The 8,863-nt window shown below is 39.8% G+C and overlaps 1 long non-coding RNA gene across 2 annotated transcripts; it reads right to left on the bottom strand.

Annotated features, from left to right (window-relative positions):
- Positions 1-7,444: 7,444 nt before the first annotated feature.
- On the bottom strand, positions 7,445-8,651 carry LOC133714567 (uncharacterized). Of its 2 annotated transcripts, XR_009848731.1 has the most exons (6): positions 8,530-8,651; positions 8,362-8,442; positions 8,217-8,276; positions 8,057-8,103; positions 7,778-7,855; positions 7,445-7,678 (listed from the first exon to the last, which is right to left on the bottom strand). It is a non-coding gene; the product is annotated as an uncharacterized LOC133714567 (long non-coding RNA). The 2 variants fall into 2 exon arrangements; XR_009848730.1 differs by lacking the exon at positions 8,530-8,651 and having other exon boundaries at positions 8,362-8,468.
- Between the last annotated feature and the right edge of the window lie 212 nt (positions 8,652-8,863).

Genomic DNA, 8,863 nt, shown 5'->3' with positions numbered 1-8,863 from the left:
CTCCAATTACCCCACAACCGAATGGTGTAGTTGAGAGAAAGAACAGGGTATTGCTAGACATGGGAAGAGTGATGCTACACTCAGCTGGACTTACTCCAAACTTTTGGGCCGAAGCAATTAGCACTGCTTGCTATACTGCAAACCGTGCATTCTTGAGACCAGGTACTGACAAAACTCCATATGAGCTATGGAAAGGTAAGAAACCTAATGTAAGTCATTTTCGTATTTTTGGCTCTCATTGCTATATTTATAGAGATAGAGAATATCTTGGTAAATTTGATGCTAGGAGTGATAAAGGCATATTTCTTGGTTATTCTTTGGATAGTCGAGCGTACAGGGTGTATAACAAGTGAATCATGTCTGTAATGGAATCCTTTAATGTATCAATTGATGATTGTGCTGTGAGTATTGTTCAGGTTAATCTAGATGAGGATCAACCCTTAGGAAGCCAAGTGAATGTGGAATTGAATGAAGAAACGGATGCTCAAATGATCCTATTTTTAATGATCCACTAGTTCAGAGAACAGGGTTCAAACAAGTTCAGAAAGATCACTCCACTCGTGATGTTATTGGGGACTTACATGGGAGAATTCAAACACGCAGACAAGCTGCATCCCAGGTTAGTATTGATTCTGCTCTTGTTTGTTTTCTGATTGAGAATGAAGTGAACATAAACATAATTTCCAATTGTGGTTTTGTCTCACTTATTGAACCCAAGAATGTTAAAGAGGCTTTGAATGATGATGATTGGATAAACACCATGCATGATGAATTGAATCAGTTTACAAGAAATGATGTGTGGTATCTTGTTCCTAGGCCTAGTGAATTCAATGTTATTGGTACCAAATGGATTTTTCGAAATAAGAGTGATGAGCATGGTAATGTTACTAGAAATAAAGCTAGGCTTGTTGCTCAAAGGTACACACAGGTTGAAGGACTTGATTTTGATGAAACCTTTGCCCCAGTTGCAAGGCTTGAATCTGTTAGACTTCTTCTTGCTATTGCGTGTCATCTTAAGTTTAAGTTGTACCAAATGGATGTAAAAAGTGCCTTTTTAAATGGTATCTTACACGAGGAAGTTTATGTTGAACAGCCTCAGGGATTCATAGACCCTTGTAAACCTGATCATGTGTTTAGACTTAAAAAGGCTTTGTATGGTTTAAAACAGGCTCCAAGAGCCTGGTATGAGCATTTATTTGCCTACCTAGTGAGCAAAGGATATCATAGAGGTTCAGTAGATAAAACCTTGTTTGTAAAAAGGGATAAAAACCATGTCATGATTGCTCAGATTTATGTTGATGATATCATATTTGGCTCTACCTCTGATACTTATGTTAAATATTTTACTAACATCATGGAAAGTGAATTTGAGATGAGCATGTGTGGGAAGCTAAATTACTTTCTGGGTCTACAAGTTCGTCAACTGAAAGCAGGTATGTTTCTGTCACAAACTAAATATGCTGAGAATCTTGTGAAAAAGTTTGGCCTTGAATCTGCAAAAATTGTCACTAATCCAATGAGTACAAGTACCAAACCTAGTGAGGATCTCACAGGTAAGTCTGTTGATCAAACTCTCTATAGGAGTATGATTGGCAGTCTTCTTTATCTCACTGCTAGTAGGCCTGACATATCCTATTGTGTTGGAGTTTGTGCTCGTTTTCAAGCAAATCCGAAGGAATCTCATTTGGAGGCAGTGAAAAGGATTATACATTATGTCTCAGGTACAGTAAATTGTGGCATCTACTTTACTTTTGATACTAACGTTGAAATTGCAGGTTATTCAGATGCAGATTGGGGAGGAAACTTGAAAGATCGGACAAGTACATCTAGAGGTTGTTTCTTTGTGGGAAACAACATGGTGGCCTGGCACAACAAGAAGCAAAACTGCATATCTCTTTCCACCGCTGAAGCAGAGTATGTGGCTGCAGGTAGCTGTTGTACTCAGATGTAATGGATGAAGCAAATGCTTCGTGACTACGGAATTTCCCAAGGTAAGTTGACCATATTTTGTGATAACTCAAGTGCTATCAACATCTCCAAAAATCCAGTGCAGCACTCTCGCACTAAACATATTGACATGAGATATCACTTTATCCGAGACTTAGTTAAGAAAGACATACTTGAACTTGCATTTGTTCCCACTGAGTATCAATTAGCAGACTTATTCACAAAACCATTGGATAATGCACGATTTGAATCACTTAGAAGTGCCATTGGTGTTCTAAGTTCTGAAACTCTTACTTAATTTCCATATATCTGCATGCATTCATTTTGTATGTCTTCATGGTAGCATAGGTGCATTTTCCTTTCGTTTCTGCTTTGTTCAGCTCAGTTTCTGAAACTTCAAGATTGCAATCATGGCTTGTATCCCCAAGTGTCTGACAGCTGATTTGAACTTAGATTGACAGGGCAATGTTTTCTTCCTTAAATCTGTGTGCAATAAGGTGCCTAGCACGTTTTGAACTTGTACTTACGTCACTCTGTAATTGTGAGCTTGACCAACATATTCTTTACACTCTTGAAACCTCACATGCACACATACTCTAAGTGGTGGTAAGTCTTAATTGATGGTTGGCTTGTTCTCATTGCTCATGTACGAAATTAATCATGTTGGTTGCTCCTTGATTAAAAAAAAAAAAAAAAAAAAAAAAAAGATTATTGGTTTATGGAGCATGGCCAGGCTATTCCCAAACTAAACAGGCCTCGGTCGTGACGAACGATATGAGGATTGGGAAGAAACAGGAATGGTTTGGTCACCCCGGTGGATTGTGAAACTATTGACTCGAGTAGATGTCCTCTTTGGGATGTCCTTGTTACATCTAGTACCCTAAAGTCATCTGACTTGGGAGCTACTAGCATAATACTCGTTACATGGGTCATAGTCTTCTTGAGCAAAAATGTTACTTTGTGTGAAAGGCAAAAAAAAAAAAAAAAAAAAAAAAAAAAATTCCAAATCATGCCCACACGATGTTATAAGGGGGAATAAAGTTTATGTTCTTAGATGTGTTTCGTATGTGAGCTTTGCTTTTCCGGTTTCCACAAATATTACACACCCCATCTTGAGATATGTTCACTCTTCACACCAAGAGATATAGAATACTCGACCACACTCTATCTTACCTTGTGATTGTAGGAATCAATTCACTTGTGTAAACTCATCTTGTTGCACTCTTCTTTCTGGTTAAGTGATGTTGCTCTTGTTGGAAAAGCTATGCAAATTCAGTCTGTTATTGTCTGAGGATACAGTCTCATATCATTGTGTGTGTTTGCATCGCATGTCTGCATTCCTTTTGTCCTATTAAATTACGTTGGAGTTTCAGGACTTGGTCACTCTGTCGTCCTCTCTGGGCTTTGATTTTTTTGTGAATCTTACTCATATTCTCTCGTATACAACAACAACAGCAACAACAACGAAAAAAAAAACTTTTTTTTCTTTTTCACCGTGTGTTTAAAGTGTCTTCAGACTAGGTTCTTTTTCCCCCACATTCTCCCATCCTTCTCGAGGTCGCTCTCTCTCCTTCCTCTCCCTATGGGTCGCATCAAGCACACCGTTCGGCGCCCCAAAGCTCCGGCCACTGCCTCGCCTCCGGCCCCGCCTCAGACCAACCGTCCCTCTCGGCGTTCCACTCGCCTCCACCGACCTCGGGATTCTGGCCCGCCTACCTCCGCTGAGCATCCTCAAGCCTTGCCGGATTCGCCGTCTCAGTCTCCGACCCAAGCTCCATCGTCGTCTTCTGGGTCCGAGCATTCCTCAGCCGCTGCTGCACTTTCCGATTCCGCTGCTTCTGAGCCTGCCCCTGCCTCTCCTTCACCGGCTCCGACATCGCCGCATCGCTTGCACAGTCCTCCCTTGCCCTCTCCGCCCTCCAAAAGGCCTCGGTCTTCCTGCTGCCCTGCCCCGTCCTCTTCCCGGTCGACCAACCCTCCGAAAACCCGTAAGGATTCTCGATTTGTGACACATACTCAAAGGGTTTATTATGAAAAATATACTTGCTTGCGTCCTGTGGTTTATGAGAAGCGTTTCCATGTTGATGAATTAGGTTCCTTATTTGCTGACACTGTGCGCATTTTTCAATGGCGTTCTGTCTTGGATGTGATGCCTACTCCAAATCTTACTGTGGTTAGAGAGTTCTATGCCTGTTGTTCTCCCAATATGCCTGCGCAGGTTGATTTACTTAATGCTGCTACTCCGATTGCATGCAATGTGGACATTCGCAGTGTCTCTGTCCCTTTCACACCAACCACCATCCGCGACACATTGGGTCTCCTTGCCCCTGTTTCTGAGATGTCACCGATTGATAAGGAGCTTGCCGCCTTGTCCATTGATACTGTTGTGGCTGCACTTTATGAGGATCTTCAAGATGCCACTCCCGTGGAGCTTTCAGCTGGTAATCTTAGTGAGTTCTGTCGCTTGTTGGGGCATTTGGTTCGTACCTTGCTCTATCCTTCCACTCAGAGCAGCAAGCTTACCTTGGAGGAGGCTCGTCTCATCTATGTCCTCAATGCCAAGGGTCCCTATCTACCTCCTGAGCACTACATGTATACCGCCATCCGGAAAGCTGCTGTTGGGGGTCATCGTCACAAAAAGGCCGCCTTAGTCTTTCCCTCCGTGATCATTGCTGCCTGCAAAGCCAAAGGAGTTGTCTTTGCGGACTCTGATGAAATGGCACCTCCTTTGAAAGTTTTCTCCCAGAGTTCTCTCCTTCACAGCTCGAGTCAAAGCAAGACCAAGGGTGTCTCTGTTGACATCACTTCTATCTCTCGGACCTTGCTGGACCATTTCACGGTGGTGAACCGCAAATTGGATCAGCTCCAAAGTGACGTGGGAGCTCTTCTTCAGAGAGTGGCTCACCTTGAGGGGGAGCTTCACTCTCTTCGCGACGCTACTGCAGCTTCTTCGTGAGCTTTGGCATACCTATCCAAAAAGGGGGAGAAGAAGTTATTTTGACTTTAGATGGTTTAGGCTAACGTGGATGTGTGCTCTCTGTCATGCTTTACGTTAGTAGTTGAATTTGAACTAATGTTGCGATGAATCTCTTAAATTGCCAGTTTATGTTTATTTACTGTCATGATTGTTTCACAAGGTGTGTGTGGTTAAGTGTTTCAGGTTTGATGATTTCTTCGAGTGATTTTTCTCAAGTACTTGTTGAGGGGGAGTCTCATGTGATAGAATTGTTTTGTATAGGAATGCCAAAATGGGAGATTGTAGGTACAACTCTTGTACCTGTCGAATTGGCATTCCCATACAAAGAGTCTCTTTACTGATCTCGGAAAATCAGGTATACATGCATTTGCATCTGAGTCAGTTTTTAGGAAGTTGGTTTTGGGCTTTATGGAATTACATTGGTAAAAGATTTTCTCTGATAAATAAAGGGTAGTTTTTAAGTCCTAAGTATTCTAGGATTCTGTGGATATCTTGGAATAAAAGCTCTTTCCTAATAGAAGTCTAATTAGGGTTATTTCTGTTTAGTTTTGAGGGGTTGCTGCTGGTTGAATATATATTGCAGGAATATACTCGGCAAAAGGGTACTTCATATACGCAAGAATTTTTGGTTTGAGTCTTGCATGTTTGTTTGAGTTTGTGTCTTCACAAAGAGCCAAAACACTTGGTCCTTGTATAAGTGTTTTTGATCATAGTTTCATATGCATAATACTCTCTCGAGATCAGTAGGGAGACTGTGAAGAAAGAAGAACAAGATTTGAAGATCGTTTAAGTGAAGGAGTTCTAGAAGGAAGACAAACTTTGTATTAGATTTTGTGTGAATCTTATAGCCGAGCTAGTGCCATTCAAAGTTTGTAAAAGAACATATCCTTTTTAATATGATGATCTTTATTTTGGGTTCTCAAGAGTAAGAGCCCCGCAGTGTTTTTAATCTCATACTTGAGGTTTTCACTGCGTAACCAAAACCCGGTGTTCTATTTGTCATTTTGGTTTCTGCTGCCCAGTGAGGATTGATCCGTGCACTGCAATCCTCATTCTCCAGAAAATCATATTCTGTCCTTGTATTTTCAATCTGGCGATGGAGAACGTACGCCCCAACAAACATGAGAGACAAAAAAGACTTGACGAACTCCTTACTTTGGATGGCGCCTACTCTACAGGAAATTAATCAATTAGAATATAATGAAGAGTTGAAAATGTATGTATAAACAGGCCACTAGTACGTACGCCAGCTTCTTGTCTTATGTCACATGCTTAGCTTACTGAAATTTATGATGCATGATATTTTCAAATCTTTTTCCTTAATGATATATGATATGGCTATATGTTTTGATTACATATAGTACTTCAAAGTAACACATCATAGAACACAGGACACAATATAAACAAATCCAAGACAAACAAGCCCAGTTATGATCCGAACAAAATGATAATGTTGTTATATATAGTCATGATCATCACATTCCTTAATTAGTAGAGTCACACTTAACCACGTACCACCGTGCACGGCCACTACACTGTGACCGTTGGCCGCCATTAATAGTAATGTTGCGGCACCTTCCTCCATGAGTCCATGGTAGTACCATCCTGTAGAGTGTAGACGATGTCACGATGCTACAATCATAGTGTTGTCGTTGTGGTATTTGTTGTGCCCATTCTGATGGACTTCAACCATCACCACATACTTGATCAATACAGCTCTTGAGTTACTGAGCTTGGCTTTTTTATGCTCATTCGGAAATCGGAACCGGATTTTAAATGAAATAAGCAAGCTTGCAATTGAGTGAGTTTAATTAGCTATGCCGGCTTGCAAATAGAGTGTGCAACTCGTATTTAATCGTGAGATAAGTATTAATTTGTTTCAAGCTTGAATGAAGTTATCATAGCTCTCATCTACGCGGTTTCTAGGCTCTGCTTAGGTCGAATTACTTTTTAATACACAGCTCGTATGTTAAAAGAGCTTGAGTGTGACTCTTTTGTCAATGTAAAAATGAGAACCATATATAGTATCTATAATAAACAATTGGATATACTAATATATTACGTTCGACCTCCATGCAGTCACGCTCATGAGTAACGAAAATCTATGTGAGTCGAGCAACTCGGGCCTTCGCATCGAAAGTATGGTGCTCGGGAAAATTGAAATTCCGCAACCGTCATCTCATAGAGTCATAGCCTTCATTTACAAAAAAAAAAAAAAAAAACATAGGCAAGAGTACTCTAAGTGTCTAACCTCCTTTTTTCATGAGCCACAAACGAGCTAAACACAGGTTATTATTAAAACCCAGGAAAAAAATAAAAAAGGAGCTCGAGACGAACACATTTACAGATTACAGACTTGGCACGTATCAAGTGTACCAGTTCTTTTTGAGCTCATAATCAACTGAAGAACAAGCAGTATACGATAGCATCCAGAAGTTCTAACTTTAATAAGAAAAGTTGATAATCCAATTAAATTGTGTCGCTAAATTTAAAACACCCAAGTTTAAAATTTACGGGCAATCACATCACAGTATATACAGGAGCCTTCAAGCTCTAGCTTCTCACATGGAGGCTGTGTTAAACCTTTTAAGCCAGATTAAACTCTGTATCCCACACATGCGAAAGCTCTTAGAATAAACTCTGTATCCCAGAATTGCATTGACAGCTCCCGGATTATAGAACTCAATCCAAGCGTGCAGAGCGGGACGATCACGGTCCATTTTGATCCGATGCACTATACTGTTGGGAAACGTCCTGCAGTTCAAGTTCAAAAAAGTTGATTCAACCATGATCGAACTTTTAACAAATTTGAATCAAATGTAAATTGAAATTGAGAAAACCGATTGAACTCACCACCGGAAAAGTTTCTAACATCAGTGTACGTCACTTCCGGGTGGCAACTTGAAAATGTGGCGTACAGGCTATAGTTTTCTGAAACAAAATCAAACATTCAAAACCAAAAATTCTTAGTGACTATACTTGTAGTGGTTCAACGTGTATTTTGTGTACCAGTATCAGTATGCTATATTTATGTCAAGATAGGAAGTTTATATACATTTATGTTATTTGTTTTGTAAATCTGTAGATTCTATTTGTGAAAATCAAGAGCAAAGAGGGAAAACAAAATATTACCATAAAACCTTGTGTTGTCTCTAGTCTTTGAGCCCTCACTCTGTTTCCTGAAGGCACACCAAGCAAAAGACTTTACATTATGACCATTTCGGTTTTCTTCAAATTGATTAAGAATATAGGAACCAAGACTGAAAACAAAGTAAAAGGAATCAAAACTCACCAGCATTCAGATTCTGAATGGGTATGTTTCTTGGATCATTTTCCCATATGCTTCTTGGTTCTGAAATGCCAAATAACTATATGAGCTAAATTTGAAAGAGACGAACTGAAATATGAACTAAAGGATCAGATAAACGAATTCTAACCAAAAATCATGTTCTGGGGCGGTCAGTTCATGTACAGATTGTCCAAGTTTCTTCCCAAATTGAATCCTCTGTTTCTTGGTACTGAAAGCCAAAAAGGAGAATCATTTCTATAAGTTCAAGAATCATTGATTGAAATACAAAAACAGAAATAAGTGAACCGAAAATTACCATTATTCATGTTATGATAATTATTATTTAAAGCTTGGTTCTCATTTCCAACTGGGTTGATTCTTGGTGCAGAAGTTTGGTTTCTTGGTACTGAAAAGAAGACAAAGAACATGCTCTGTTTTCTGTGTTTATCGAGAATAAAAGTGATAATTTGAACTGAAATCGATTAAAAACTCACCGAAACTAAATCTCTGTTCAAGTAAATCCAGAATATGTGTCTAGTCCAAACTCGAGGTTACCTGCTCTAGTTGAAATAGGGTTTATATTAGAGATATTCTCGGAGAATCTTAGGAGATATCCAATCAATGTACGATTATGTTTCCATGTACAACTC

Source organism: Rosa rugosa, chromosome 6, assembly GCF_958449725.1.
Source record: "Rosa rugosa chromosome 6, drRosRugo1.1, whole genome shotgun sequence".
NCBI classification, from domain to species: Eukaryota; Viridiplantae; Streptophyta; class Magnoliopsida; order Rosales; family Rosaceae; genus Rosa; species Rosa rugosa.
Note: the sequence above shows the minus strand (reverse complement) of the source record. Positions and strands in the feature narration are given on the sequence as shown.